The sequence below is a fragment of the Echinops telfairi genome, unplaced genomic scaffold, assembly GCF_000313985.2.
Source record: "Echinops telfairi isolate 266 unplaced genomic scaffold, ASM31398v2 ScPeMD7_18;HRSCAF=68, whole genome shotgun sequence".
NCBI lineage: Eukaryota > Metazoa > Chordata > Mammalia > Afrosoricida > Tenrecidae > Echinops > Echinops telfairi.
In genome coordinates, this window is record NW_022103915.1 from 40,859,533 (window position 1) to 40,876,640 (window position 17,108).

At 48.1% G+C, this 17,108-nt stretch overlaps 1 pseudogene; it reads left to right on the forward strand.

The window, feature by feature from the left end:
* Positions 1-9,623: 9,623 nt before the first annotated feature.
* The window catches only part of LOC101662838, a 44,830-nt pseudogene continuing 37,345 nt past the window's right edge, over positions 9,624-17,108 (forward strand).

Here is a 17,108-nt window from a genome sequence, read left to right on the forward strand (position 1 = left end):
GGACAAGTCCTTTCTCCCAGGCTGTCGGGGGCTTCATTCAGGAACCACACCCTGATCGTATCATAACCCTGATCATCGGATCACCCTGATCGGATTGTAGCCAGGAGCTCTCCCCTGCAGGGAAGACCCCATTGGACCCTCTCTAGCTCTTGGTCAAGCACAACCCCTTCGTAAGGGGTCTTCTTTTTCTGTAGGTTCACATCCCATCTACCAAGACTAACAGTGTTCTGTTAGTCCACAACCTACTTCAACGCAGAATAAGACCCTTCTCTCTCCCCTTTCCCCAACCACCATGCACACCGCCTCCACTTCCAGGGTCAGAGGTCAATATAGGGACAGGCACGCCAAGACCCGTGACCATCACAGTCATTTCCTATGTCCTTCGGCGGCACCACCAGTTCATCCTCACCCCTGACACTTCCACCGTGAGTCTCTGCTGTCTCTGCAAGCCTTCCCTCCCCACCATTCCCTATCCAGTGCCCCCGCTTGAGTTTTTGCTCCATAGGAGAGTATTTGCTACCTAGTTCTCTTAGTTACTTAGCTTATTTCCCAGGCTCTCCCCTCAAAACATCCATTAAGAAAGGCTGTGCCAAAGCACGCATTTTGAAAAGGCAGTACCATGAACTGCCAAAAGAACAGACAAATCTGTTTTGAAAGAAGAAGTCCAGCCAGAGCGCTCCTGAGAGCCAAGGAGGGCGAGATCTTGGCTCGTGGACCTCGGACACGTTGTCTGGAGAAGACAGCATACTTGGTCAAGTGGGGGACAGCGAAGAAGCAGAGGAAGCCCCTCCACAAGATGGACTGACACAGTAGCTGCAACAACGGGCTCGGCCGTCCAGACAATTGTGAGGATGGCGCAGGACCGGGCAGTGCTCCGTTCTGGGGTTCACAGGGTCTCCCCGAGTCAGCGCCATTCGACAGCACCTGACAAGAGCACGAAGCAGGAGCCTTGTCTACTCTGTTCTCCACTGGGACATTGGAGGGGGTCGTTGCCATTCCATTGAGTTCACGCATGGCGAGTAGACGGCTCCCTGGGATGTTGGGGGTTCTAGGCCCTCCTTCGGGGAGCAGATCTCCGGGCCTACCTGCCAAGGCCCATCGGAACCGCCAAACTTGCCGTTAGGAGTGGAGAACTTACCGCAGCGCTGTGCATCTTCCCCCCTCCCCCACCCCCACTTCCTACCCCATCTAGGGGGGACTCCCTGCGGTGCCTCCTTTTGTACCTCGGACAGCCTTACTCCTTTCCTAGCGCTCTCTTCATAGAGAAGATTTTAATTTTCCCTCTCGGGTCAGTTTCTGCCTGACGTGGGCTCCAGCGTGCGCGGGTTTTACTGGATATATATTGGGGGTTGGGGAGTTGAGGGGTGACTAAAGCAAAGTCTAACCTTCCATGAAGGAAAGGTTTTATACCACACTTATCCCCGTTTCTCTTGAATTGTGATTCAGATCCTGTCGCCCTGACAACTCCTTCCTAGCCCACAGGATGCCAGCCCTGGCCCTGGCCCTGGCCCTGGCCCCTGCCTGGGAGCTGCAGAGCCACAGGGGTCACGAATGCTGGAGGAAGCAGCCGCCACTTGCCTCCAGTCCTCAGAAACGCATCCTGGGCACACAACCCACATTCTTCCGGAGCCAGCAGGGCAATGACTGCCAAGCACTCTTCAAAACTCCTCCTCAGACCAACTGGGAGTCTCTTGCCCCCACCCCACCCCCCCTACACACACACACACACACACACACACACTGAGAGAAGCAGTGGTTTGATTGGGGAACAGAAAGGAAACACACACACACACACACACACACACTGAGAGAAGCAGTGGTTTGATTGGGGAACAGAAAGGAACCCCAGACGTAAAGAATGCAGATGACTGCAGGGGCTGGTCTGGGAGGGCACAGCCAATCTCTTCACCGCCTGGGAGGAGACAGAGAAATGGGTGTGGAGACAAAAAAGCAAAACCAGAAGCTTTCTGACTCGGTTCACCCCCAACAAGGTGGACCCCACCTGCTGCCTGGCCTCAGCCTCCAATTGTGCCTGGGCCTCCCTGCCTTCCTCGGGGCTGCTGGTCAGAACCTCCAGACCCAGGCAGCTGGGAAGCAGGATGGACGTGGCCAGGTGGCTGCTGGAGGGAGGGGAGGCAGGCCCTTGCACAAGCCCTTCTGTCAGAAGCACCTGGAGGACAGAAAGCTGTTGGTAAGCAGGCGCAGGAGGCCGGGAAGCGGAGCAGAGTAAGCATCCCCATTCACCTGGACCAGGCGTGGACACTGGACAAGGAAGCAGGTTTCAGGCGGAGGGCTGGAAAGGGACTTCTGTATACAACAAGAGAGAGAAGGGGATGGAGGGAGAGAGAGGGAGAAATCAGGAGGGAAGAGAGGAGGACAGAGGAAGGAGGGAAAGGGGGAGAGAAGGTAAAGGAGAGGCCTGTCGGTCGTGCCTGATTTCAGTGGGAGGCCCCGGTGGGACAAATGGTTAAGATTTGGCAGTTTGTGCCTATGCATGAGTGCCTCAAAAGAAGGGCCTGGTGATCTCCTTCTGAAAAGTCAGCCCCTGAGAAGCCTGTGGAGAGCAGCTCTAGTCTGACATGCATGGGTCACAATGAAGTCCAGTTGTCACAATGGCAAATGGTAAGATTTGGTGGAGTGGAATCTTTGCCTGAATAGGCCTCCAGACAGCTAGCTACTCATCATGATCACAGTTATCATGAAACACTTTACAAGAAAAAAGTTTTGTGTTTTGTTTTATGTTTCTTTTCAAGGAGCTTTGGTGGCAGAGTTGATAAATGGTCAGCAGCTAACCCAAAAGTCAGCCATTAAAGGCCCCAGCCACTCCACCAGCTAAAGATGCCCAGCCTTTGGACCTCTGCGAGGCAGCTCGGCTCTGCCTGATAGGGTTGCTGTGAGTTCCACTTGCCCTCATAGCAACAGGTTTGGTTTGGTTTAGTGGCTAAGGACCAGAGATCTGGATTAGTCATATTTAGATTCAAATCTCCACCCCGCCTTTTTCCCTCAGGGTCGACTTGGATAAATGCCTCACCCTCGGTACATCTCCTTTCTCCATCTAAAATGACAACAGTTTCTACCTCTGAGGTTGGTTGTCACCTATTGAAAAGCATGTGACTTTGAGGACTAAGGTGCGCCTGACCCAAGCCATGGTATTTTCCATTGCCTCCTATGCCTGTGAAAATTGGATCTTGAATAAGGAAGACCGAAGAAAAATCAATGCAGTTTAACTATGGTGTAGGCAAAGAATATTGAAAGAACCAAGGATTATCAAAAGCACAAAGAGATGGGGCTTGGGAGAAGTATCGCCAGAACGTTCCGAGGAGGCAAGGATGGCGAGACTTCATCTCACATACCGTGGGCCATCCCTGGAGAAGGACATCGTTTTAGAAAAGTAGAGGAGCAGCAAAAAAGGGGGGAAACCCTCTAGGAGATGGATTGACAGCCTGGCTTCAACAATGGATTCAAGCTCGGGAATATTTGTGAGGCTGGCGCAGGACCGAGCAGGGCCTCCCTCTGTTGTGAATACGGTTAGAACCAACTGAATGGCGCCTGGCAACAACAACAAAGGGTGAAGTACGAAAACGTTTGCAACGCAGGTAGCAGCGCAGTACCAAGCGCACTGTAAGCATTCGATGATTGCTCCTCTTCCAACTGCCAGTGTATGTGTGGATAACCAGACCAAAGTCACTGCCACCAAGCTGACTCAGACGCATACTGACCCTCAAGGTCAGGGTAAAACAGCCCTGGTGGGTTTCCCAGGTGGTAAATCTTTACAGAGCAGAGAGCTTCATGTTTTTCCCAAGAAGCAGTTGGTTGACTCCAAGTACTGGCCTTGTGGTTAGCGGCCCAACACATGACTCCAGAGAGAGAGAGAGAGAGAGAAATCACACTGACTACCATCAATCCAGACTCATAGTGACCCTACCCACAGAGTGGAACTGCACGATAGGCCTTCCAAAGTGATAAATTCTCCATGTTCCCCACCTGTGAGCTGTAGTCTCTTTCCAGCCAAAAGCATTGTCTGCTCTCTCCCCAGAGGGGAGCATCTTACTGTCAGTTATAAGCTGGGCTTTGAACTGGCTCAAACCAGTGCAGTTATGTTCAATGAAATGAAAGTAGGACAGATCTGAAATTTTTAAATGTGGTTGAACCAGAACAATAACCAGAATGTGGGAAATTGCTGGAATAGGCGCCTCAGGCGAGTGTCGTGAGCCCTTTCAGTAGCCTGATGCCAGAGGTTGGTCACTCACTGCCCGTACTATGGAAAGTGGCACGCAGAGAAAGCGGCACAGTCAGCCACCGTCATTGAGCCCGGCACCATTGCTGATGACTCTGGCAGTCAAGAGATTTGATTGCTACACAATGTCTACGCTGCCCTTGTTTTTGAAGAGGGAGATTAAGCCTCTAGCAGGGCATCAGCCTATAATTATTCCAGTTCTCGTTATCATTCTAGTTGACCCACATTTAAAAAATCTGGGTCTGTTCCAATTTAGTTTCATCAGCCGCGACTGAACTGGGAAGAATCAGTTCAAAGTCCGATTATAAATGTATCATAAAAAAAAACCCAAACCAAATCCACTGCTATCAAGACCGTCCCAACTCACAGTGACCCGATAGGACAGAGTAAAACTGTTCCATCGTTTCTGAAACATCAAATCTTGGTCAGCAGCCTGCCTCATTATTCTCCCACTGAGTGGCTAGTGGGTTTGAACTGCTGACATTTCAGTTAGGAGCCAACTTAACCCGCCGTGCCACCAGTGCTCCTTGTAAGTGTATAAGGAAATGAAAAGCCTAATAACTCCAGTGTTTATCTGGTGTGGTGTTGTTAAGTGCATTCTGACTCTTAGCGACCCTACGTAGAACAGACTACAACACCCCCAGGTTCTTCACCATCCTCACAATTGTTCTTTCGCTGAAGCCCATTGTTGCAACCACTGTGTCCATCGGTCTTGTTGATTGGCCCCCTAGCTAGCATGGTAATCTTCTCCAGGGACTGGTCTCTCTCGATAATATGTCCAAGGTATAGCAGATGAAGCCTTGCCATCCCTGTCTCTCGAGAGCAATCTGTTTGTACTTCTTCTAAGATGGGTGTGTTTGCTTGCTCTTCTGGCAGTCCGGGATCCTTTCAATGTTCCTCAGCAGCACCATAATTCACACGCATCAATTCTTCCATCTGCCTTATTCGATGTTCTACATTCACAGGCATATGAAGCAAATAAAAACACCACAGCTTGGATCAGGTGCACCTTCGTCCTCAAATAACATCCTTGCTTTGCAATTCTTTAAAGATGTCCCGTGCCGCAGATTTAGCCAGTGCAATGCGTCTTTTGATCTCTTGACTGCTGCTTCTATGAGCATTGATTGTGGATTCAAACAAGATGAAATCTTTGACCACTTCAATCTTTTCTCTGTTTACTATGATTTTACCTAGGTGACTTGTTTGTTTGTTTGTTTTCGGTACAGTAGCTCTGTAGTCTATCTTCTTTGGGTACTTACTGCACAATTCAGTACTTTCCCCACAGAAGCTGTCGAGACTGCAGCTCAAGCCTTGACTGTTTCCTTGGTTCTTTCCGTTTAAGAGATGCTGAGCATGTTCCTCCTTTTTGGTTTTCTAACTCGAGGTTTTTGCACATTTCATTATGATATTTTACTTTGTCTTCTTGAGCTACCCTTTGGATTTTTCTGTTCAGTTCTTTGATTTTATCATGTCTCCCATGTGCCTTAGCTAGTCCGTGATTACGAGCACGGTTTAGAGTCTCTTCTGACATCCGCTCTGGTCTTTTCTTTCTTTCCTGTCTTTTGAATGACTTTTCGCTCTCCTCCTGAATGGTGGTCTTGACGTCCTCCCACAGCTCATCGGGTCCTTGGTCATCAGTGTTCAACGTGGCAAATCTGTCCTTGAGACGGTCTCCAGTATAGTCACTTAGTACACAGCTATCTAAAACGTTAGAGATGTTGAGAATCAGTGTTTCATGTCTTTGTAAATAGTTAGCAACCGGGATTTGCTCAATGATTCTTTCCACCTAACTTAACTGTGCAGAGTGAGCATCGTGTATGTGCTTTGGCCAAGTTTCATGCACCGTTGGCTCAGCTTCCGACAATAAATCCTTCGTGCTTTCAATGTGGGGAAAGCTTTCCAAGAGTGACTTTAATGTCAGAAGTGTCGCCAACATCAGTTCCTCGGACACTGTCTTTTTCATCACCCCCAGTTTTCTCACTGATGTTGCTGAGCCACGTTCTGACTGCTCATCTAGGGACTGTCAAATGGCAGTAGTGTCAACATTCCCAAGGGCAGCTATTTTGGTTTCTGATAACTACATTTATGTTAGATTCAAATCTAGAGAAGTTATGTGCACAGTGCAGTAAAAGTTTCTGCCATGTGGCAAAGAGAAATAAACACTGCATTTCAACCGTTAAGTGGCTTTCTGTGTCTCTCACCATTTATACTAAGAGATGTTGAGCCGACTTGGCTTTGCCGTTTCAATAGATTCCTGCCGAAGCTTCAGGCCAGTTTGGATCTCCTCAGACCTAAGCTTTGATGTCACCATTTTCAAATCTCAAATCACAGCTACACTCACTTCCGGTGATACATCAATCTTTTTTTTTTTTTTGGTGGCACTTTCTTCTTTGTTGGCCAATTCCCTCTACTGATTACCCTTTTCTTGGGAAATGTCACAGGGGGTTATCACTGGCAGACAAGGAGGACAACATAACCCCACACTTTGCAGTCTGGGAGTGAATGGAGGGACAGGGGATCTGTGACTGCTCATAGGCAGGATTGGTCCCAAGTCAAGATACGCATCTTAGGAAGTTTTTATGTAATGTACTTAAGCGGCGATGTTTATACTTTATACAATTACTCACAGTTCCTATATGTAGTACTTGAAATGTGAAGTATGCTGTTGGGGGTGGAGGGAAGGATAGTGGTCTTTCACTACAATCTGTACATGTTGGAACTGTGCAAAGCAAGGACTGCCTAAAGTCAATGAAGTAAAAAGAATGTTTATGGGAAGTTTGCTGTTTAAGTGCTTTAACCCATCAAACCCCCAACCGTATAAGGCAGGTACCATCCTACTCGCCGCCATCAGGTCAATACCGACTCATGGTAACCCTTCAGGGCAGCGTAGAGCTGCCCCTGTGGGTTTTGAGACTAACTCTTTTAATTATTATAAGTTGCCATCATTATTTTCAAAACATTTTCTTTCTGCTTGAGCCATTGGTATCCGTTTCTCTTTTTTCCCTCCCTCAACCTTCCCACCTTCATGGACCCCTGAGACTGTAGCTCTTTAGGGGAGTAGAAAGCCCCAATTTATTCCCTTGAAGCACTTAGTGGTTTTAAACTACTGACCTTGTCACTAGCAGCCCCCTGTGTAACCCACTACCCCACCATGGCTGCTAGGTCCTAGTAAAACAGCTCATTTTAAAGATGAGAAAATTAAGTCCCAAAGAGTTAGCATGTCTAAGGTCACACAGCTACTGAAGGGTTTGGTTAAGCTTGTGTTTTTTCTAACACCTCATACTTCCTTTGATAGAGATCAGGAAACTGAAATTTAGAATGTGATATTTTGCCCTGCAGGATTCCATTTGACGGAGGTTGCCTCTTCTGTAAGGATTGTCCTTTCTCAAAATAGCTATCAATCACCACTTTCCTGGGCTCAAAGAGAAGAGTACAGCTTCAAACATCAATGTGGTGCTTGTGTCTGCTTATTTTGAAATGGGTAATATAGTCATATGAGCCAAGACTCAAAAGATATATGTCAATAAAACTATTGATTTTTTTATTAAAATAAAATAAGATGGGACAAGTATTTTTTTTAAATCAAAAGGCACAAGAGATTGTACCATCTCCAACTCGCCCTGCCCCTCAGCCATACAATTATCCTCACTCGTACAAATGCCTTCTCGCTCTGCTCCTACACTGTGCCATACCACATACACGCTGAAAGTCAAGTTTGACCAAGGTTGTGGCCGGAAACCAGGTTTATAGAAATGTTCCCAACGGGAAACAGAGGGGAAGAATCAAAAATTTTAAAAAATTATCTTTGAATTGTTTGTTTCCAGGAACTTGAGAACCATCTGGGCATCAGGAAAAAAAAGAAAGCGTCTGTTTTGGAATTTGTCGTGGATTGAATTGTGCCCATCAAAACGGGTCGGGTTGGCGAGGCCATGGTTTCCACTATTGCGTGGTTGTCCTCCGGTTTGTGATGTGTTGGAAACCATGCCCTGCACATGTGCGTGAGGTGGGATTGCTGTGAGGGGGTCTCTTGTGACTGACAAGAGGGTATGACGCAGGTCCCCCCTTGATTGAGTTATACCTTTTACCTTAAAATGATAAGAGACAAGCAAGTGAAGAAAGGGACCTCATTATGACCAAGTAGAAGTACATCCTTTAGACTGGGGCTCCCTGTCATCAGACCCAGGCTGAGACATATGGAGATCTCCCAGGAATGCCATGCCCATGGTTGTTGACAGGAGACAAGGATCTTCCCCTAGAATCGGCCCCTTGGATTGTGACTGGCTCTCTCAGGAAGCAGAGCAGCCAGAATTCAATCCACCACCACCCGTCGCCCTCAGATCCAGGCCTTTAGCCACCACATTGGACACTGTGATGGTAAATGAGTGCAAAGTGTTAGAGATGTTTCAAAATACAGAAAATCCTCCTTTCTTTGTGGACTTGCATCTTACCATCTGCTCGTCTGTTGTCCCAAGGCCACTTTGGGTGCCTAGGTTCAGCCATGTATGAGTATCTGTTACAGAGGAGTCCATTCCCACCAGACTCTGCAAATTCCGTCAGCAAAAGTCAGAGTCCGCCTTCATGGGCTTCCTCCAGACACAAGGTCTGAGGGGAATGAGTGTTTTACACCTTTCTGCTTTCCAAGACCACTCTGGAAAAGACTCCAGCCCAAGCTGGAACCAGCCAATATCACTCACATCAACCTACAAAGGGGCTAAAGGAAGGAAACCCCAAGCTCCACTGCCATCGAGTCAATTCCAACTCATAGGCATCCTATGTAGCATTTCCAAGACAGTGCTCTTTGGAGTCTTTATGGAAATACACAGCCTCATCTTTCTCCCTCTGGGTGGCTGATGGGTTTGAATCTCCAACCTTGTAGTTAGTCTTCCAACACCTAACCTACAGTCCCACCAGGTTCTTGAAAAGAAGAGACTGCAGGAATACACAATAAACCAAAAACTCACTGCCAATGAATTGATTCCAACATCATAGCGACCCTCTAGGACAGAGGAGAACTGCCTCCTCTAAGTTTCTGAGACTGTAAATCTTCACAGGAATAGAAAGCCGCGTCTTTCTCCCAAGGAGTTCCTGGTGGTTTTGAACTGCTGACCTTGCGATTAACAGCCAACACATAACCCATAACGCCACCAGGGCTCCCAAGGAATACATAATAGCTTTGTCTAAGTAAGTGATACTATTTTTACTGTTGCTGGGGCCACCTTACATTACTCAATATGCCTGATTAATTGATAAGAAATTTAAATGACTACATTATTAAGACAGACATATAAAATTCAGCCATCAGCACTTAACGTCTAGTGATGAACATATTGATTAGAAAATAAGATGGATGGTGGGACATAAAGGCCACCAGACTTGGAATTACCCAATGGAACTCAGTTACTGGTAATTGAATTTTGCTATGAATGACGAAGCTTTTGGCAAGCCTCAGCCACTCTCTAAGCCTCCATCTCTCCTTTAATCGTCTTCCTTTTCTGCTCCCCCAGTCAGCCAACCGTCTACACGTCCTTTACACCCCAGGTCATGCTCCACATTTTGTTGTTTGTTGTTCTCAGGTGCCAAGGAGTCAGTCCCAACTCCAAATAACACAACGAAACACTGCCTCTCCCATGTCATCCTCACAATTATGGTGATGTCTGAGGCCACTGTCGAGCCGCTGTGTCAGTGTGCCTCATGGAGACTCTTCCTCTCTCCTGTTGACCCTCTGCTTCCCCGAGCACCATGTCTTTCTCCCGGAGCTGGTCTTTTCTGGGTCAAGGTCCAGAGTCCTGGAGACAAAGTCTGGCCATCCTCCCTTCTAAGGAGTCTTCTTGCTGTACTTCTTTCTCCCAACAGCTTCCTATTTTTTTTCCCCTTGATTACACTCTCACAATTTGCAATTCTGTGTGCATTTCTGTGGCCGATTAGTAACTGTCTACTGAGCTAAGCCAAGCAAGAGCCTCACCTGCCTCCTGGTAGTGTGTCAAGTCCATTGGACACTTCAAAGTTCTCTAGGACACCGCAGAGCTGCTCCGGAGGGGCTCCTGGGAGGTTGTCCTTCCAGGAAGAGCTGGGTAGATCTTTGAAGAGTCCCAGTCTCAGAAACCCGCAAAGGCAGTCTCTTGTGTCCTATAGAGCAGCTCCGAGTCGGAGGAGACTCGATGGCAGGGAGTTTTGTGCTTTTCTCCCTCAAAATGTCCCTTCCTGGGGATCCCGAAAGACTGGCATTTCAACTAGCAGCAGAGGGCTTAATCCTTTTGGCACTAGGGATCCTTCGTCTGACTTAGTTACCATTCCGTTCCCTCGCCGAGCACGTGCCTGGCACATAGGGGCACTCAGCAAATATCTGTGAAGCATGAATGAGTTCAGTGAATGCAGGCGTTAGACAAATTCGACTCACTGGAACAGGATGTGGTCTTGAGACTGGGGGAGAAGCAGCCTAAACGGGGGGAGCAAGTGATTAATTCTCTCTAAGGGAGGGAGCTTAGGGAGAATGGCCCCGATCTGCATCCTAGAAGATGAGCAGCAGTCCCCGGGCAGGGGTGTCGGCGCATAAAGACGTGTGCCCGGCAGAAGTAGACTATTAGCAGTCCGCGCCCGCTCTCTCGCTCGGTCTTCGTCCTGCTGTGTGCCGCCACCGCTGCCAGGAGAGAAACCGTGTACCTGCAGGCCGGGCAGTGCGGAGACTAGATGGGCACCAAGTTCTGATCGGAGGCGATCAGCGGCGAGCATGGATGGCATCGACCCCCGGGACCTACCACGGCGACAGCGATCTGCAGTTGGAGCGGATCAGTGTCTATCACGACGAGGCCCCCTGTGGTTAGTACGTGCCACTGGCCGAGCGGGTGGACGTGGAGCCCGGCACCACGGACTCCGTGCACTCGGGGCCTTGCGAGCAGATCTTCCGTCCGGATCACTTGGTTCTCGGTCAGGGCGGCGCTGGGAACAACTGGGCCAAGGGGCACCCCACAGAGGGCCGAGCTGGTCGACGCCGTGCTGCGTGGGGCAGACGGAGGCGGAGAACTGTGCCCGCCAGCAGGGCTACCAGCTGACCCACGCGCAGGACACACTGCCCTTGAGGAGTACCCCGACCGCGTCGTGAACCCCTGCCACGGGGCGCCCTCGCCCAAGGTCTCGGACCCGGTGGCAGAGCCCTACGCCACCACGCAGTCCGAGCACCAGCTGGGGGAGGACACGGACGGGTCCTCCTGCATTGACCCCGAGGCTCTTGACGACCTCAGCTTCCGTACCCTCAAGCTGACCACCCCCACCTATGGGGGCCCCAACCACCTGGGGCGGCGTCACCACCTGCCTATGCTTCCCCGGGCAGCTCAACGCGAGCTGGCTATTAATAGGGTGCCCTTCCCGCACCTGCACTTCATGCTGGGCTGACCAGCAGGGCAGACAGCAGGAAGGCACCCTGACCGTGCCCAAGCTCACCCATCAGACGTTCGATACCAACCAAGAACACCGTGGCCGCCTGCGACCCACGCCACAGCCGCTCTCTGACGGCGACCGTCGTCTTCTGGGGCCGCGTGTCCAAGAAGGAGGTGGACGAGCAGATGTTCAACATGCAGAACAAGAACAGCAGTGACTTCGTGGAGTGGGTCCCCAACAATGTCAAGACGCCGGCCGTGTGTGACATGCCACCCCGCAGCCCCAAGATGTCACCAAACAGCATGGCCCTCCAGGGGCTGTTCGTGCGCATCTCCAAGCAGTCCACCGCCTTGTGTCCGCATGAGTCCTTCCTGCACTGGCACGTGGGCAAGGGCATGGGCGAGACGGAGGTCACAGAGGCCGAGAGCAACAGGAACGACCTGGTGTCCGAGTACCAGCCACAGCCACAGCCGAGGAGGAGGTGGAGGAGGAAGCTGCGAAGGGTGGCGGGCCAGGAAACAAAAGTATTCGCGGTGTGAACTCTTTATTCACTCACAGCCTGTCTGTGTACAGGTCTCACTGCCCTTCTGTCTCACATCACACTCTGTACAGACATCTCCGTTAAAGCATTTTCATAGTGGGAAAAAATAGACTATTAAATAAATACCTTCAGATGCTTTTTAGGCATTTGCGAAACATTCTCCCCATAAAGCATACGCCACACAACATAAAACCCAAGTGTTGGCCAGCTGTCTGTCTCCAAGTCCGCTGGTGGGTAGTGGTCATTGGCAGGACTGGAAACCCAAAATGTCTGCATGCACCAAGTGAAATTGTATTCTCCTGCTGTCAGGACTACACAGCCAATCTCAGGCTTCTGCTGCATGATGAATCTCCCTTGGGCCTTGACTCCTACTCTTTTGTTCCCTTAATTAGCAGGCAAAGAACATGGTCCTCTTTTTGCTTTGAAATTCTGAAAGCAACCATTGGCTCAACACAAGCCAAGGGTGTGAAGATAAGGGGTAAGATGAATTCTTTTAAAAACAACATAAAGGTGATCAGATATCATCAGGGGTAGCTTCTTGTGCAAGCAGTCAGTGCAATTGCATCGGCTCCTTGCTTAGTGGGAGCCCAGGCTTGGAGTTTAAAGCTCTGTGGTCACCATCTTGAAGTTCTTAATTTTATCATGGAATTTGTTTTGTAAGTGATGGGCCAAGGGACCATGCACCAGGGACTCGGAGCCTCGACTCCCATGGACTCGGAGCCTCGACTCCCATGGAGTCCTGCTTACCCATACCCTACCTCTCTGTAACACTATCTACTGTCCTGTCACTAGTACCCCAAGTCCCACCCAGCTCCCTCTTGGTCGCTCTTACCCAGTGACCATTGCCAGCCACCCTCGGTGCCCTGCTTGCTGGTCCACCAGTCCATCATAGGTTGGGGTGACAGACCCATCAAAAGGGGAGATCCCTGGTTTGACTTCCCCATTCCTGGCTTGGTGCTGCCAACTGGTGGGAGGGGACCCACAGCAGTGCAGGGCATCACAGGGTGCTGGTGAGGTCTGTAGTCAGCCCATGGGAAATCCTGTGTTCAGGGTAAAAAGTAAATAAAAGACATCATGAATGAGTCTTAGCTAGAGCTATTAGACAACAAAAAGAAATCAGAAGTATCTAAATTGGCAAAGAGGAAGTCAACTCTATCTGTTCACAGATGATATGATTCTGTGTATAGAAAATTCCAAAGCCTGGGCAAGAAAATGGTTGGAAATATTTTAAGGTTTTGGTACTGTGGCAGGGTACAAGATCAACATTCAAAAATGTTGTATCCCTCTATATACACGAAGAAAACTGTGAATGGAAATCAAGAAAGCAATGCCATTTACAATAGCCACACAGAAAATGAAATACTCAGGAATAAACATAACCAGAGAAACAGAAGACTTACACAACGAGGACTATGAAGCACCATTACAAGAAACCAAAAGAATATACATAAGTGTAAGAACATTCCATGTTCATGGATAAGAAGACTTAACATGGTGAAATATAATGCAACTCCAACTTGGGTCCCAGCACCATTCTTTAAAAAAAATGAAAAAAACCAATCACCCATTTCCTATGGAAAGGAAAAAGGCCCAGGATAAGCAGAGTACTACTAAAGAACACGGTGGAGGGCGCTCACTTCCTGACCTCAAAGCCTAATACAAGGCCACAGCAGTCAAAATAGCCTGGTGTTAATTAGTACAGTGACCAACAGAAAAGAGAACCCAGAAATAAAGCCATTCACCTACGAACAACTGATTTTTTTTAACAAAGGGCCAAAATATATTAATGAGGAAGAGACAATCTCTTGGATAAATGGTGCTGGCAAAATTGCATGTCCATTTTCAGAATGAAACAGGAGTTATACCTCACTCCCTATACAAAATCGAACACCAGATGGATAAAAGACTTAAATGTAAAGACTAGAACTAGAAAGATTATCAATGAAAATATTGGGACAAACATAAGGACTCTGATACATAGCATAAACATGCTCCCAAACATAACAAAACACACACACCCAGCAGACGACAAAATAGAGGACTGAGGCAGTCAAAAAATAAAACACTTCAAACAACTTATTTTTTTAAAAAATAGAAGAATGAGGTAGTTTATTGTGCTAACCTGGCCGATAAACACATGTGGGGTTAATTGAAGGGCGGAGGCTCAGTGAGCCTCGCCTTTCTAGTTTTGGGGTCTCTTGCTTTGTGATGGTCGGACCAGGGTGCAGCTGCCTTAGCCAGTTCCCTGCTTCAGTTGGCAAGGCTCACTTCCTGCAAGACATCCCTGAGGAGAAGCCACATGGACCTATCCTGATGCAGCCCTGGGTGCTGGAGCAGCCGTGTGGAGACCCCTGCCAGCGCTGAGATGCTTACACGTTCACTGATTTGGCTTTCCTCCTGCAGTCAGCATCGCGTGTTTTGTGAGATGGAAGAGGGCTTTGTGGATTGGTGTGGGACATATGGGTTAATGTTGGACCTGTGGGCTTGGGCAGCACGGGGTTGGGTCAATTTCTTGATGTGCACTTAACCTTTATATAAAACTCTCTCTTCTATATATGAGTTTCTATGGATTTGTTTCTCAAAAGTACCCAGACTAACATAAAGAACCTACAGATTGGGGGTGGCAGAGGGAGATTGGTAATGATGCATCTGACAAGGGTCTAATCTCTAAACTCTATAGGAGACTGCAATATCTCAATAAGGAAAAGACAATCTAATTTTTAAAATGGACAGGAGCCATGAACAGACAGTCCATTAAAGACACCCAGGCAGCTAATAAGCATATAAACTAATACTCAAGATCACTAGCCATTTGGGTTCTTTTTGATTTCTGTTTTTCTGTACTTGTTTTGATATTTTCTGTGTTGGAAACCCAGGATGGGTGAATTTATGGAGACAGTAGCTGGATTAATGATTGCCTGGGGCACCGAAGGGGAGTGTGGAATAACAGAGGTTCAACATTAACAGACACAAGAAGGAAGAAAAGGTTCCAAAGTTGATTGTGTTGTGTTGATGATTACACATCCCTTCTTGATATGATGGAACTATTGAATTACATGATATGTTCATTATACTTCAATACAACAATTTACTTTTCATAAAATAAAATAATAAAGCTTCATCTGATTTACATGAGAGAAAAGAGAGATCACTAGCCATTTGAGAGAGATCAATCAAAACAAAATAAGATACCGCCTCACACTCGGCAGTAATAGCAAAATTTTAAATATATATATATATATAATAACAAATGCTGCAGAGGGTAGAGAGAGATGGAAACCCTCATACACTGCCACGGGGCTTGTAAAACTGCAACCTCTATGGAAAGCAGTGTGGTGCTTCCTCAAACAACTGGAGTAGAAATACCACATGTCCCAGCAATCCCTTTACTCAGTATACACCCTAGAGAAATAAGAGATAGCACTAACAGGTACATGCACACCCATGTTCATACAGCACAATTCACAACAGCAAGAAGATGGAAACGACCTAAAATGCTCCTCGGTGGAAGACGAGTTAAATAAACCCTGGCACATGTACACAATGGAAAACTATGCAGCACTAAACGATAATAATGAAATTGTCAAACTCATGACATGGATGGATTCGGAAGGTATCATGCTGAGTGAAGTTAGCCGGCCACAAAAGGACCATAGTTCTAAAAGAAAAAAAATCAAGATAAAGCTGCTTCATACCTAAAGCAACAAACTGTGATAGTTACCAGGGTGGAAGGGGAAAAGGAGGTGAGGGGCAGCAACTACAGTGAAGGGGAAGATGATGTTCTACAAGAGGGAGAAGAGATTTATAAGAGGAAAAGGGACAGGACAAGGGTGATAGGTAGGTGTTATGTCAGTGTTGATGGGCAGAATTCTCCCATGTGGTCAAGTCCATAGGAGCCCTGGGGCATAATGGTTACACATTAGGACACTCACCATAAGGTCTGCAGTTTGAAACCACCAGTGGCTCCAAGAGAGAAAGACAGGGCTTTCAACTCCTATGAAGAGGTCTGGTCTCAGAAACCTACAGGGTTGGTGCTGCCCTGTCCTGTAGGGTCACTAGGACTCAGCACTGACAGTGAGTTTTGAGTTTGGGGTCAACTCTATGATGGTGTTTTGAGTTTGAGTATTGAGTTTGGGGTCAACTCTATGATGGTGTTTTGAGTTTGAGTTTTGAGTTTGGGGTCAACTCTATGATGGTGTTTTGAGTTTGAGTATTGAGTTTGGGGTTAACTCTAGGATGGTGTTTGAGTTTGAGTATTGAGTTTGGGGTCAACTCTATGATGGTGTTAGGTTTCTGGAGTGTTTTCCCCTGGTTCTTGCTTCCCGAGGCTGAAAGAATTCATGCAGCAGAAGCACTTTTGTCGTCTAAGTCACTGTCATCAGGGAAAGGGAAGTTTCGGGGAATACAGTCTCAGATAGCACACACTATCTCTGCACAGTGTGTCAGGCCGCATGATTGTGGGGGGCGGGGGCAGGTGGCAAGAGAGAGTCCGTGACTGAAAATGGCCACTTCAGAGGAGCACAAAAAGCCACGTGGGACATGGCCGGAAAGTGGAGTCCACAGAACCAGAAGAGGGATCCTGGAACCGAAAGAAGAAAATGAAAGAGAAGGCAAACCCTGGGAAGGGGTGTGGGCACCCGCACAGATGATTCTCGCCATCCGGGGCCTGAAAGAGAGCAAGGCCTACCCTTAGCCCCTGCTATTTATGCCCTCCCATCCCCACTTGGGTGGGGGCGCGGTTGAGGGCACTGGCCATTCTTTGTGGCTGAGTTCAGGTGCATGTGTGACGTAATGCTGCTGGTGCCTCGTGTGCATGCCTAGGTGACCTTGTCCCACTTTGGATTGCCCCCATAGGTGTCTACGTGTGCCTGATTTCTTTCAATCCCCTGTCATGTATCATGGAAACCCCCTTTATCCCTAATCTTCCTACCTTTCAATGGAATCTTCTTTTTTTTT